Below are 16,462 nucleotides of genomic sequence, written 5' to 3' on the forward strand. Positions count from 1 at the left end.
ATTTCATCTCACTATTCAAACGAGGTCTTAGCCTCATGCACTTCTTTTAAAATTAAAAGAAGTAGGGTTTATCATGAAAATTGATTTTTTTATATGGATTCAAGATATTTCTTTTTTTTTTAAATGAAGTGTGTAAAATTTGCACTCTTTAAAACTGTATAAATTATTTCTTTTTTAAGTATTGTACCATTTATCATACATTATGAAGGCAATATAATTTACATGAAGTTATACTAATTATCACAACCATCTTCATTCCATAGAAAGGCTTAGCTAAACCTCAATATGTGATATAGTTCACCCAAAAACTCAATATTTGGTTGTAGAGCTCAAAGCCCGTGTAGGCATTGACTCCACAAGTTGTGAGCATGATGATGCCTAAGGAAGTGTCACCTCCAAATGTAGATACTGATGAGGAAATGGAAAGTAAGGCCAATGCATGGATTAGGTACGTAATTGGAGGGATAGAAGTTAGTCTAACGGTGCAAATCGGTCGGGGTCCGGTTCGGTCTGGTGATGGACCGAACATTTTCGATCCATCATTTTTTCAGACTAGTAGCTATCGGTTCATTCGGTCCGGCTTAATTACTTTTTTCTTTTATTTTTTTTCTTTTTCTAAATCAATTAATAAAAAAAATTATTTAAAATATTAAATTAAACTAAGTGACTTAGTAATGTGATTATGTAACAAACTCAATAAAAAAAAATATTTTATATGGTCAATGATAATAAATTAGATAATAAATTACATTATTAATTTATATAATTAACTAATTGATATTATATATTAGTTAATTGATAGAATATTAACAAGTGTTAATAATATATTTAAGATTTTATATTGTTAATAGTGATAGGTTAGATGAAGATATATATAAAATATTGTTAATTTATAGAATATTGATAAGTAGTAATATCATATTTAAAATTTTATATTGTTAATTGTATAATTATTATATAAATAATATATATAAAATATTTTTTTATTTTTATTTTTCATTCGGTCCGGTCCGGTCCGGTCCAAGATGGAAAAATCCTAGACCGTGGACCGGATTGAAACTTTTAAGTCCTCTAAAACATGGACTAATCTCAATCTCACGCATTCCTGTTAAGAAAATAGATAAATTTGGATTATATATGAAAATTTTAATTTTTTTAATAATTAATTCTATTATTTTTCAAAATGAATATGTAAGAGTTTAGACTCTGTCTTACAGTCATAGCGCTGCTGATTTAGAATAACGTGCACTAATACATATATATATATATATATATATATATATATATTTATTTATTTATTTATTGGCAGAAAATGAAGTATGAACTATCAACGGCAAGACAGTTAGACGTGTCACAAAAATTTGCCAGTCATGGCATAGCCAATTAAGTTGCTTCAAATAGAGTTAACGTGGTCATATGAGCATTACAAAAAAACTGATCGTGAGTTGTGACTACAAAGAAATGCACGTTGCATGTTGTTGCTCCCCACCCACTTAAAAGAGAAAAGGGCATTCTATTTAATTGATGCAAGACTGTCAATGCAATGGAAAAGTGTAATTGTGTTGGACATTGTCCAGATGGATTCAAAATATATCGTAGTTTGCCTGATAATTAATGGTAAATAGAAATCGATATAAATAAAAATTCTAATTCTAAGAAGAGATAGACATACCCTATAGCATTTAATACTGCCCGTATAAGATTTTCAAGATATTGTGAATTTAATATAATTATTTAATACTCTATAATCTTTCTAGTTTTATATTAAACCATCCAAGTTGAACTTTCAAAACCAATCTTCCACTACAACAAAACTGCTTAATTTTGGTCAATTATTTACTGCAAAAATTCTTATTTTCTGTTAAAATGAGTTTGTTTTTATTGTAAATAGTCATTCTCATCGCAAATAATCCGTCACAAATATTCGTTTTCCTTGTAGTGAATTCCGAGAAGCAACTGTTTGTCTTCTAAATTGAAATACTCAATAAGTACTGAAAAAAAAAATTGAATACTCACATGCATCATCATTATGTTTTCATGTAGGGTTTGCATTTAGCTGTTTGTATCTTTACTTTTTAGGTTTGTAGATAAATATGCAAGGCTTATGCAGAAATTAGAGATAGTCAATATTGAATTTTTCATGGTATATATGGTCTTCTCTCTGATATTTATATTTTCTGCTTCATTGCCACTTATTTTATTATTTAAAAGCTTGATAATGCTTGGAATTTCTGTCTAAATTGGTTTTTCCTGATTTAGTATATTGTTTCAGGGGATATGACAATTGTTTGGGGTTTTTTTCTTCTTCCTCTTTGTATTTGAAACATTTGGTCAGCAAATCCCCAGCTCAGGTGGAAAAGGCTTAACCGACTCTCTAATTGTATGTGATTCTTTAAATCAATTTCTACCATCATTTTACCCGTTTTCTTCATTCATTTCATGCTTTATCTCTTTACCTTCTTTTCGAGTTTGGTTCATATATCAATATGATTGTGGTTGATCTATTTCGAGTTGGAACTAAAGCATACTTAAAGACGGTAAGTCATCTTGTGATTCTCAGATCGGCTAAAGACAGCCCTCATGTCCAGAATAACACATGACACCAGTGATTCAGATCCCAGTCCTCTTCCCCCACCTTCCTGAACACATGATATACACATGCAGATGTTACATCTATGAATTCTTCCAGTACAAATTTTGGTCACTTTCGAAGAACATCTTTTGGTCTCAAGGTATTCATTCTACTATTCGTTAATTAAAGGTAATTGTTTGAATAGAATGATTGTAATTGACACAAATTTTCCATTCACATAACTACCTTCCTGTTACTAGCAATTTGGAATGTTGTTTCTTGGGTCTTTGCTCCCCTCTCTAGTCTCTACTTCAAGGGAACATCTTGAGATATGTATATATATATCTTCTGCAAAGAGATCCTGGTAGAGATTTGATCATTTCCAACGTTGTTGACAGTCCACAGATGCATACAGTTATTAAAAGCCATTCAGTGAGTTCACAAATTCGAATCCTAGAATTCTTATGTAGATGGAGGATGGGTATGCTTCTGTCTCTATGTTTCAGGAGGTTCCTCATCCATCTCTGCTTCATGTGCATGCCAATTCTAAGAGTATCACAGTTACATGTCTTAGTCAAACTTGCAACTCAACAGATGGTCACAGAAATGGTCATGATGGAAAAATGCCTCCGATTTTCAAGTTTTAACCTTGTGTTTGTGAAGGAAATACAAAAGAACCAGTTTCTAGAAACAATTCAGGAGGGATTTCAATTTTTTTTCAGTGGTTAAACTGCTTATAATGCTTTCTCATCCCCATGCTAACTGGTCATTATTACTGAAGCCATTGGTAGTGTATGTGTGCCTACAAATAATAAGATCATTATGTAACAGGAAAGATGTGCAGGCGCTGATATACTTAAATCTCTTGTTGCTCAAATATTGCATAGATCTAAAGCTCATCTCCAATTGATGCTTCTGCAAAATAATGGAACTATAGCTGAAACTTTTTCTGTCCACCTGGTATATTCCTCCCTTACGTGTAATGGTGTCTGTTAGATTAATTTCTATCTGATCGGAGAGTCACTGCATACGTGTACATTGCTTGTACACATGCAATACATTCACTAAAATTTACATCTTATCTGTTTACACGTCTTTCGTCTTGTGGTTCTTAACATTTAGTTTGTATTGAAGATTGTGATCAGCTATCGAAAAAAAAATATTTACGTTGTATAGGCTTTGTTCAAAACTAAGTCTATCAACTAATACCTGTGCTTTAGTTCTTTGAGTTTGAGAATGACGACAACTGTTTTACCAATCCTTGTTTAGCCTGAATAGTTCTTGGCATATGCCTCTTTTTAAAACCTCTACCTTTCTTTTCCTCTTTCGTCATTTTCTCATTTATTCAGTGATAATTTTTTTTTCTTTTGCTGATTCTACTCACATTTCCCAGTAGTGACTAAAAATGGTGAGTACCCAGCATAAACTTATGGTTTGTTTTGGAATTGTTATTTACATTGTTTCCTTTTCATTTGGTTGAGTTGAATATTTTGACATTTCCTTACTTCTTTTTGAGTAAAAATATCTGTACTATGGCTGAAAATGATCTTAAAAAATACATTTGGGTTTTATCGTGTGGATGCAGTGCCATTTCTTGTAGAGCACATTCATAGGGCGACTGCAAAATTACTTCTCCACATTGATGGGTTAGTGGAAGACATATTGCTGCTCCATATTGTCTATTTATTTGAACAGTTATATTCCCGGCCCAATAGAATTGCCATCTACATCTATCAATCAGCATTTTTCACCTAAAATTGTTGACTGATTACTGGTTTCATATTGTTTTCTCTGAATTCGTGTTTGTGGATATTTTCAAACATAGTGGGAGCGCTAGCTACTATTTTCCAACATTTTAAGCTGTTCATTGTCCACCTGGAGGCAGCTTTCTGACTTCCACTCAACAAAGCCTCAATTCAAATGATGGTTGCAATGGATTCTAAAACTGAAGAAGTGTTCTAAAACTGGAGGTGCTAAGATTTGGTTATGGTAGAAGGTTTAGCAAGGTGGTTTTTAAGAATAGGGATATGTACTAATTTTAATTTCAGGGGATTTGGAAAGATCTGTTGCTTGGAAAGTCACAACTAGGGGGTGTGGTTCTGCTTATTGTCATGTGTATACTCAGGCATGATAGGAATAACCGTGCACCTAATGGTGTGGAGCTCAATGGAAATTGCTTAAAGCCATTTTTCTTGGATATAATTTGTTACTTCTAGAAGAAAAAACAAAACCTTTGAAATTGATTTAGAGCAAGAAAAAACAAGGGACCTTGGAGGAAATTCAAACCAACTCTAGATGATAAATTAGAATAAAAATAGTCCCCAAGTAACAGGGAAGTTGCAGCATGCACAAGGATGGTTCATTTACAAAGTGGGTGGAAATTAACTTGATTGAGAATCATCAGCGTAAACATATCCACAGGGCATGCTACTGCTGAATTTGGTGATGACAGAAGGTTGGGGTCTTCAACTAATTAGAGCTCTAAGATGCACCAAAATTCTGGTTTCTGGCCACTATAGATTTCTATAAAGCTTTGACCTGACTTACTTCATGGGAAAGTCCTCTGTGAAGATGAAAAATGGATCTTCCAGTCAGTTCCAGTCAGAAGCTAGATGAAGTCAATGTTGCATAATACCAGTAAGCTTGATGAAAATCTTATTTCTCTCAACTTGGCCTTTCCTTTGTCCCCTTGTGATTAAAAGTGGCTGTGATTTCTGAGATGAAGTTGATACAGCCTGTAAGATATAAGGTATTGCCATCTTTTCTAGCCAGCGATACCTCATATGATAAAGATAAGGGTAGGTAGTGTATGGGATCCCATATTGCTTGAGAAGTTCTTGTTCTCTATAAGATTCCAATAGGGCTCCAATTGTATCATTGACTAGTCCTTTTGGAGTATAGGTCGTGTGGTTTGGGCATTCCATTGGGGCATAGATTGTGGAACTTGAGTCGTGCCACCTACAACGGACAAGCCCAACGAGGACGATTGGAATTTAAGGGAAGTAGATTATGATATCCCCATATGATAAGAATAAGGGTAAGTGGTGTATAGAATCCCACATTGCTTGGAAATGAGAAGTTTTGCTCTTTATAAGGTTCCAATGGGGCTCCAATTGTATTGTTGACTAGTCATTTTGGAGTATAGGCCATGTGATTTGGGCCTTCCATTGGAGTGTTACACAGCATCTGAGCTATATTTTAAGAAAAATTCTACTCATCATCCTTATACTACACACCACAATTGATTTTTTTCCCTTACCAAATATGTGGTGTATGGATTATGAGTAGAAAAATTACTTTAATTTAAAAAAAAATCAATGTAGTGTGTTGTGTAGGAATGATAAGTAAAAATGCTCATTTTTTAAGGTCTTGTATTGTCTTGTTTTTGAAGGCTATTGTAGCTGGTATTTATGGGTAAATGCCAAATGGGAAGTACAGAGCTTGTTCTAGAGCATAATGGGTTTATTAACTTGTCTTGTCAAATTTATTATATATAAATTTATTTTTCTTCATGTTCGCGAACTCGTGATTCTCATTTATTAATAACATTAGGCTATATATTTGTTACTTCTGTGTTTAGTACTCCACAAGAAATTAATAAGACATTTGATAAAGATCTGCTCTTCGTGCACAAACTTAGGATTGCAATCCATGTAATATATTAGCTAATGATCATGGGATGCTTGTCGGAGAGATTGATTTATTATAAGAGAAATGTTTTAACTATAAAAGGAATTTTATAAAAGTAAACTTACAAATTTATGTGCATGGCTTTATATGATACATTATCAGATTGGAAAGTTATTCTTATTCATGTAAAGTGATCTAACGTATCCATGAAGCCACATCCATTTGTTATATAGGTTATAGCATAACTCTAGCTAATCATAATATTAAGGGCGAATGGTGACTCCACCATGGGAAGAGCTGCCTTGTTCTTATGTGATGGCTGGGTGTTCACCCATACACTGCTCCTGCAAGGACTACCAACACCGTTAGTTCCTACGTGCATTCCAGGTAAAAGGCCTACAAATTCCAAAGAGAAATTTTGCTGAAGAAATGTGCGAAATATATAATGGTGTGGATGTTGTTAAGAACCTGGATGATGAACTCCATTTTCTGGGTAACTTAAGTCGATGAAAAATAATAGTTACAGTCGTGAGTACACAACTACTGTGCAATCACTTTGAAAAAAGTAAATAAATATGGGACCTACATAAAAAAAATATATTTTTTTAATAGTAAACTCTACTTTTTTTCAAAACGACTGTACGGTACTTGCGCACGTTACGACTGTATGTAGCATTTCTATGTTTATTTAGTTTTGAGAGAATTTAAACCCTATAAAACATACTTGTTCACAGGGAATCCACAAAGAAGTAATGATTGGCAATGAGTTTTGTTTGGCTCATTTGGCTCACCTTCAATTTTGAAGAAATGACCGACTGGTCGAAAGGAATTATATGTGTGTGTATTGTCTATCCTGTTTCTGTTGTTCTGTTTTCCCTATGGCATCTTTTCCCTTGTGCTGTTCCACCCTCGAGTTTCCTTGTTTATTTTGCCAGAAAATAAATAATACTTCATCTTTAGATAAAATGGCATCTCCTTTCTCCTTTCTCCAAAAACAGGTTGGATGTACCGGAGAAAATCAAATGGCATCTTGCTTATTGACTCTGCATCTAGAGCATCTTTCCAACCCTCTTTCTTGTTGGTTTATTGTACTGTCTGAACAACATTTCCCACTTGATTTCTACGTAGAAGCCGCTGGTGACTGCGTAATGGCACCCACCATGTTTAATAAACAAGGCTAGCTGAACACTTGGTCCGGTCCCTGCAAAAATCACAGTAAACAATTCCTTCCAGCTTAGAGAAGAAAAGTAAGAATCTTTTGTAAGAATCTGAAAAGTGAGAGAATCTGATACGCAGGCATATGACATCCGACCAGTCCACACCACATTAATTAATCACGTTGTTTTCAGAAAGTCGGGGAGCCTTTGGATTGTCGATTATAGTCTCCCCACCCTGAAGGCTGACACTGCTGTCTATAGTACTTGCACCATTGCTGCCTGGACTTGCAGACAATACAGTCAGTACCTCATGATCACGATCTCTCACGTATATTGTCTCTGTATGCAGCATGCAACTGAAACCCCATTTCCACTCTTCCCACCCTTGCGTGCCTTTCCTAATCCTTGTTTCGGTTTTTGTTTCTAAGCAAGGTTTGGTAGGTATATTAAACATAAGTTTCAGGACACATAACTTATTCTAAGTACTGGATTCTCCAACAAACATCCCATCATAACTATTGCAGTTGGGTGAGCACTGACTTAGTCGAAGTCTGATTCAATTCGAATCTGACTCCAACTCCAATCGACTTTGTCGAAGTTTAAATTCGAATTCCAACTACGGATTTGAACTTTCAGCTTTGAACTTTTTTTTCCCTTTATATTTAGCCCATTTAAAAAAAATTATAAGCTTTCAAATTTCAATTTTTACAAAAAATTAAAAACTAAAACTAAATCATTCACTGCTAATTTACTTCTATACTAATATCTAACTTATTTTTATACTAGATTTATGATATAGTGTCTAATTAGATTTTATAATCATATTATAGCATTACATATTATTTTTGATGTCTCATTACATGTTATTATGTTATAGTATTACATGTTATTATATTATAATACTAGTGTCTAACTTATTTATAACTTATTTCTACACTAGACTTATTTCTAACATCTAATTACATGTTATTCTATTTTAGTAAGATAGTATTTTAGTAAATTAGTATTATGTATTATTAACTTATTATACTGGAGTTATTAGTTATTTCTATACTAATGTCTAATTTATTTTTATACAAGACTTATACTTTGGTGTCTAATTATATGTTATTATACTTTAGTAAATTAGTATATGTGTTATTAACTTATTATACTAGACTTATTTAAATACTAATGTCTAACTTATTTCTATACTTGATTATGTATGGTAGTAATATTATGATGTTTACATATACTAAACTATAATTAGTCTATTTATATTATAGTATAAGTATATATACTTGATTATGCATGGTAGTAACTTGATTAAGTCTATTTATATACTTGATTAAGTCTATTTTTATTAGTCTAACTTATTTCTATACTTGATTATGTATGGTAGTATTACTATGATGTTTATATATACTAAAATATTATTAGTTTATTTTTATTATAGTATAAGTATATTATTTTATAATAATTAGCTCATACTAGTATATTATTGAATCTAACTATATAAGTTCTAGTTATATAACTATACTAGTATATATGATAAATATATAGATAAATACATATTTTTATGACATATGTACAATATCGAAGTCGGATTTAGAGTCGAAGTTAGAGGGCAGAGTCAGAGTCAGAGTCTATCCAACAACACCTCCAACTCCGACTGAAAAATTAAAAATAAATCTGACTCTCCGACTCCATTTTGTCGGAGTTAGTGCAAAGCAGGAACGGAGTCAGAGCGTTGCCGAATTTGAAGTTAGATTTTTGAATTTTTGCTCAGCCATAAAATGTAGCACAAAAAAGAAGAAGATAAAATCAAATAATAGGGTATAAGTTCGTTCAAACAATCCCATTCCCACTGAAAGCCGCCATGTAGGACTGTACATTTAAATCATTCACCCAAACCGACCTGAAGTTCTCGTATGATCTATTCAGTATGTATCACCAATATTAAGCATCAAAAGGTGTGGTAGAGTCTAGATCAGAATTGGATAAGTATTTATGGAAAGTGTTGAAGAATTGACACTCGACTTTGATATTTTAATATGGTGGAAGGTGAACTTAAGCAGATATCTGATCCTTGTCAATATAGCTCAAGATGTGTTAGTTATTTCCTTATCTATTGTTACTTCTAAATTGGCATTTAGCGTTGGAGGTCGTGTTTTACATTCATTTCGTAGCTTATTGGCCCCGACAACAGTTGAATCTCTTATCTGCACACAAAACTGATTTGATGGCGCCCTCTATTAATTATAACTCCTCAGATATAATAGAAGATGCTGAAAGCTACAAGTTAGAAAATGATAAAATTCATATTTGAAAATTATTTTCATATTGTCTTTTCAATTAATTATATGTTTAACATAATTTTTTTTTCATGTAGAGATAACTTTGAAAAATATTCTGATGAGGTCGATTGAAGATTACTTGAAGTACTTTTGGACCAAAACTAGCTAATCCAAGGGTAAGACCATATTTGCTTGCTGATTGGTTAAGTCATTAATTGGATTATATGGTATTATAATATTATGCATTTAATCTTTTTTTTTGTATGCTTCCAAAATAATTGATGCATAATCTTCTTTACTGTTTGCATAAAGATGCTTAACTCTAGTAGGAGTTCAGAAGATGTCAGTGATTTTGGTAGTTTTCCAACTTGATAAAACTATAGTTTCCATTACTTGTATTCACTAATTAGTTGGAAGTTGGAACTGGGTATTGTTTTAAGGATCATAATAGCAGTGGTATTATTGGAGGTTCATCTATTTTCCCTTATTGTCAATAGTAATGTCGCCAAAATGGGGTTTTGCTTTATACCCATTCTGAATGGGCCATTCATATTGCAAAGGGAGAAAACTATGTTCACTGTTCATATCTTCCAATGAATCTTTGCAACTAACATTCTCCTTACCAATGATGGGAAAATAAAGCTTCCATATTCTTGTATCTGTGTGAGCAATGGCAACTTAACGTGTTAAAGAATTATTATGTGTCTATGCTGATCTCACCGTATCATTTCTCATTAAAATGATTGATGTAACCAGGATATTACTCTTTATGATGTAAGCATGATATTGTTCTTTTTGGTATTATCAGGAAGTTGCCTTTAATTGGATTGTTCTTTTTTATGTAAACAGTTATTAATTGCTAAGCAGTGTCAAATGCAATGGTCTTTGTTTTTCTTACCAAGTTTTGTTATTAATATTTGACTATATTTTATTGTGAATGATTAAATATGTAGAGACACAACATGCACTCTTGGAGAGTGATATGAACCTGTGGGAATGGAATCTTTTGAATCTACAATTAATTTGAAAACTCATCCAAGAAAGCCAAAATCAAGTCAATAGATGGAGAATCTAGACCAGATGAGAACTCGTTTCAATAACCTAGATTATATTAAAATTTAGACCCGTTGAAGAACCTATCTCAAGAACCTAGATTACAAGGAGGAACGCCACAAACGTTGTGATTTACCTTCGATAAGTTCAAAAGTTCATTCAAGAACAAGAGGAAATAAACTCAACTCACAATGAATAAATTTATCAAATTTTATAAACTTCTTAAAATATGGCTATAAAGAGTATTTAAACTAAAACCTAATTAAAACCCTAGTCAAAATAAAGCCATTTCTTCCAAAAACACCTATGGGTGAATAGTATCGCGGCTACAGTACTTCTCAGCTACAGTACTTCTTTAAACCCTAATTGCTAAAAAGTAACTTTCCAAATAAACCCTTGGATAAAATACAAGGCCCTCCTAAAAACCCTAGTTGATAAGCAAAAAGACATATGTGGGCCAAACATCCCCAAGCCCAATTATTCTAGACTAATTCCTATAACTAACAAAATAAGCCTATTTAATGAAATATACAAGTCCAAGGCCTTCAATCACATAATCATCATAATATGCCCTAATTTATGTTGTATTTTTCCATAGCTTGTATCACGTGGATGATTATTGAATTTCCTTCTCTCAAACCCATCTTGAATATTCGGCTCTTGCTAGACTCATCCCAAATAGATTGCATCAATCCTTGCATTACTTCTTTGATCTTCTTAGCTCTTGATCTTGTAATTGGCCTATTTGGAACTTGCAAAGAATATTTACGATTGGGCCCACCTTGGTTCCCATCATTCCCCCTCTCCTTAAAAGGATTCGACCTCGAATCTCTACATGCATCAAAGAGGAAAATGTTAGTAACATTGAAAATAGTATAAACATGATATTTACCTAGAAGATCCACTTTATATGCATTTTCATTAATTTTTTCAAGAATTTGAAAAGGTCCATCCAAACTACTCCTGTCATCAACAAGCAAAAGTATCAAAGCTAAATGAATAAGTGGATTAAAACCATAAACAATTTCAAACGAAGAATAAGAAATAGTAGTATGCAAGATTTTATTATATGCACTATCTAATAAGGGCAAATAATACTCTTGCAAACGTCTATGTAACAATTCAATAAATAGTAAATGATATTCCCACAAACGTTTATGAAACACACTTAAAGCTTTCCTTGCACCAAAATGACCACTTCAATTATATGCAAACTCAATGAATGGCAAGCAATACTCTCACAAACGTTTGTGCAACACGTTAATGAATGACAAAAGATACTTCCACAAACGTTCGTGCAACACGTTAATGAATGACAAATGATATTGCCACAAACATTCATGCAATACATCAAAAATCTTCCTTACACCAAAGTTACCCAACAAACCACCATGTCTATCACATACAAGCAACTTACGCATAAAACTAGTAGGTACACAAAATCTATTCTCTCTAAACAAGTACCGATCTAGTTTATAGAACTTACCAAATGAGACTTTCTCACGTACTCCATACACACTAGCCAAGACATCATCATTAACATACAATTTCTTATTATATTCAAGTCTCAATAACTTTACATCTAAAATGATGACAAGGACATACCTTATTCCTAAAGCATCAACTACAAAATTTTTCTTACCTTGTGTGTACTTGATTACATGAGGAAATATCTCAATGAATTGCACCCACTTGACATGCATTCTATTTAATTTACCCTGTCTCATCAAGTGCGTTAAGGACTAATATTATTCAAATAGAGCTTGGGTAGGGATTGTCACACCTAGCACAAAATCAATATAATGTTCTTGACCTCATATCCATGCCACAAAAAATAACAACACTAAGCAAAGAGTCGTTAAGTTCGTTAGTATAAAAGTTTGCCTTAACATAAAAACTCATTTTTGTTTTCTGTTTCTCCCTGCAATCTCTCCTTCATTTTCCCATCGTGGCTCCACTCTTTTTTCTTGACTTTCAGCCACCTCTCTATTTTAAGCCTCATTCTATTTTTTCCTCTCACTCTCTTTTTCTTTTTCCCTCTCTTTTTGTCTTTCACTCTCCTCTTTTTTTGAACTCTCACCCTCCCAATTATTTTTCAACTCATTCTCTCTTTTTCTTGAGGTTTTAGTCTCACCCTCATCTTTTTTCTCTTTCATTTTTTTGCTCTCTCCTTTTCGGTCTCGGTATTTCTTTTTTTCTCAGTCTCATCCTCACTTTTACTCTCTCTCTCTCTCTTTTTTTTTTTTTTTTTTATCAATCTCACTTTTCAGCTTTGGTTGGTCCTCATAGACCTGTGTTTGAGTTAAAGGAGCAAGTTTGATTATTTTTCATCATTTTCAAAATAGTACATGTTCCTTAACTAATCATAGATCACTTTCCTATCACACTGTCACGGCTTACCCAACAAAATATGGCCAGCATGCATAGGTACTACATCACAAAGCACCATATCCTAGTATTTTCCAATTGAAAAAGAAATTAGCACTTGCTTATTTACTCTAGCCTCCTCATAATCACTCAACCACTGCAACTTGTATGATTTAAGATATTTCAAGGTAGGTAAATTCAATTTCTCAACTAAAGTAGTGCTAGGCAAATTAAGACAACTCCTCCCATTAATGATCATACTACATACCTTATTGTTGATGTGGCATCTAGTATGAAAAATGTTCTCACTTAGCTGCTCTATATCATCTATCTTAATTTGTGCATTGAGTGCACACCTGACAACAAGAGAATCACCATACTCGTCATTCTCATACCCCTTTTCAACATTAGACTCACGTCACCTCCTATCTTTCTTGCCCTGTAGATTTCTAATTACTGCTTCTTGATGATCCATCATATCCCTCACTTCACCCAACATCAAGTTCAACCGCTCAAACTGTTGTTGCATGGTTTCCAACACAAATGATGAGTTATATGCCATCCCCTTTGGTGATGAGTAACTCCTATGAGACATCGTAATGTGCTGTACAAAAAGAATGTTAGTGAAAAATCTCACACACTTCCTTACGTGTTTACACTCGAATAATGGCACTCCACTTATATTTCACTCTTAATTGTCTTTTTCTTGATAATAATTTCACACTCTCTTGCCTTTTACCTCAATAGTTTTCCCGCTCAAGTTCTTTAAGAATTAGTTGAACTAAATCAAGACAATACAATCTTATTTTATTCCAAACAGTAATATAAATCCAAAAATCAAGGAATGAATAAAATGACACGAGACTCAAGGAATTTATATGAGAGAAAAAGTAATTATAAAACAAGATACCAACTAGAAAGATGTAATCAGTCCCTGTGATGATAAAGCTCAATAAACAAATGTATTTCTTTCTCTTTGTTATAACTATGTAGCAACCTTTGATTATGTTACCTTTTCTTTTCTTCTTTTTTTTTTTTTTCAAAATTTTCTTTTTTTTTCTTTTATTTTATTTTCCTTTTTTTTCTTTTATTTTATTTTCCTTTTTTTTCTTTTCTCTTATTTTCTTTCTAATTCAATCACAAACAACAATATCCAATTGTGAAGATCAAGTAATTGAATTCAAACACACAAGAATTGACAATAAAGTAGAAGAGAATCAATGAAACGGCACTCTAAGTAATTGACAAATTTAGAGATGCAATAAACCCTAGAATTTTGAAACTCTAGATGATGCAAATTTCAGCCAAACCAGAAGCCCCAAGAATTTTGGCACCCTACTTTTTTTTTTTTTTTTTTGCAACCCCAGAACAATGATGCCTAGAATTAAATTTAAAGATGCAAGAATTAAAAGATAGAATCAGACCTGATTGGAAACCTTACTCTGAATACCAAATGATATGAACCTGTGGGAATGGAATCCCTTAAACCCACAATTAATTTGAAAATTCACCCAAGAAAATCAAAATTAAGTCAATAGATGGAGAATCCAGACCTGATGAGAACTCGTTTCAAGAATCTAGATTATATTAAAATCTAGACTCATTAAAGAACCTGTCTCAAGAACCCAAATTACAAGGAGGAATGCCACAAATGTTGTAATTTATCTTTAATAAGTTTAAAAGTTCATTCAAGAACAAGAGGAGATAAACTCAACTCACAATTAATAAATTCATCAAATTTCATAAATTTCTTAAAATGTGGCCACAAAGAGTATTTAAACCTAAACTTAATTAAAATCCTACCCAAAATAAAACCATTTCTTCTAAAAACACCCTTGGATGAATAGTACCGCTGCTACAATACTTCTTTGCTAAAAGTAATTTTCCAAATAAACCATTGGCCAAAATACAAGGTCTTCCCAAAAACCCTAGTTGATAAGAAATAAGACATATGTGGGCTAAGCATCCTCAAACCCAATTATTCAAAACTAATTCCTATAACTTATAAAATAAGCCCCTTTAATGAAATAAACAAGTCCAAGGTCTTTAATCACATAATCATCATTATAGGCCTTAATTTATGTTGCACTCTTCCATAACTTGTATCACGTGGATGATCACTAGATTTCCTTCTCTAAAGCCCATCTTCATATTCGGCTCTTGCTAGACACGTCCCAAGTGGATTGCATCAATCTTTGCATTGCTTCATTGATGTTCTTAACTCTTGATCTTGTAATTGGCTCATCTGGAACTTATAAAGGATCTTTTAAAACTACGCCCACTTTGATTCCCATCAAAGAGTCGAATGGGCATAGTTCACAAAAGGATACCAATAAAGATACCAATAAGCATGCAGTCTTGAAGTGGTGCTGCTCATCACTTCCACCACTCATTAACTATTCTTAAAAGTTGTGTAATTAACAAGAAAATCAGAGTCTAACAACGACAAGAAATACAGAGTCATCCGTTGAAAATATAATGAATCGTAGGACATTCGTTACAATGTAAACTCTAATTACATTGAAATTCAAAAACAAACAAATTTTACGAATTAATGCACGATCACAACCTCTTGCATAAAATCACAAAAGAGTATTGGAATAAACCATTTCAAATTTTTTATATAGAAGGATAATCAAATTTTTTTAGATTATTACCACACCCAAAAAAAAGGGGTCAGGTCGGAATAGCCACTTCTTCCGACAAAATTTCATGTCAGCTGATCAATTAATCAGCCAAACGTCCAAATGGAATTTTGTTGGTTCCAGTCGGGTCAGAAAAGTGTTTTTTGGGTCTAATGAACAATCCTACCGCCATGTGTATTTTTTAACAGTCCAACTTGTGGGCTACTTTGCCACGACTAGAATCGTCAAGATGTGTTGTATCTTACTATGTTGAGCTGGTTGATGGAGGATTCTATTTCTTTCATTTGACATCATTAGTTAGGAGAAGCAGAAATAGGAATGGATTGGATGTTATGGACGGTTGAGTTGACGGTGTCCAAGAGTGCTTGTGGGAGGTTGTGCCAATGTGTAGGGACCATTACGGATGCTTGGAGGACCATATTTGGAAGAATTGAGCCATTCGTAGCATGCGAACCTCAAACATTGAAGTTTGGTTGCAATTCTTTGGGCATATGAAGGATCGCGGCCGATGAATCCATTATCCAGTAGAACAATGTGTGTAGATGTTTGGACATCGGAATGGAAGAAGCAACGGCGGAACTACATTTAACCTTAGGGGGGCCATCCTCCCCCAGACAAAAAAAAAAAATCATATTGCTCATATGCTCTCTATAATTTTATATAAATAGAAATTTCTCTCCAAGTTTTTTCTTATAGCTCCAAAATTTTGTATAATTCCTAAATATTATTTAATTTCTATGATGTGCTTCCTCCAAGATTATA

The sequence above is a fragment of the Juglans microcarpa x Juglans regia genome, chromosome 7D, assembly GCF_004785595.1.
Source record: "Juglans microcarpa x Juglans regia isolate MS1-56 chromosome 7D, Jm3101_v1.0, whole genome shotgun sequence".
Classification (NCBI taxonomy): domain Eukaryota; kingdom Viridiplantae; phylum Streptophyta; class Magnoliopsida; order Fagales; family Juglandaceae; genus Juglans; species Juglans microcarpa x Juglans regia.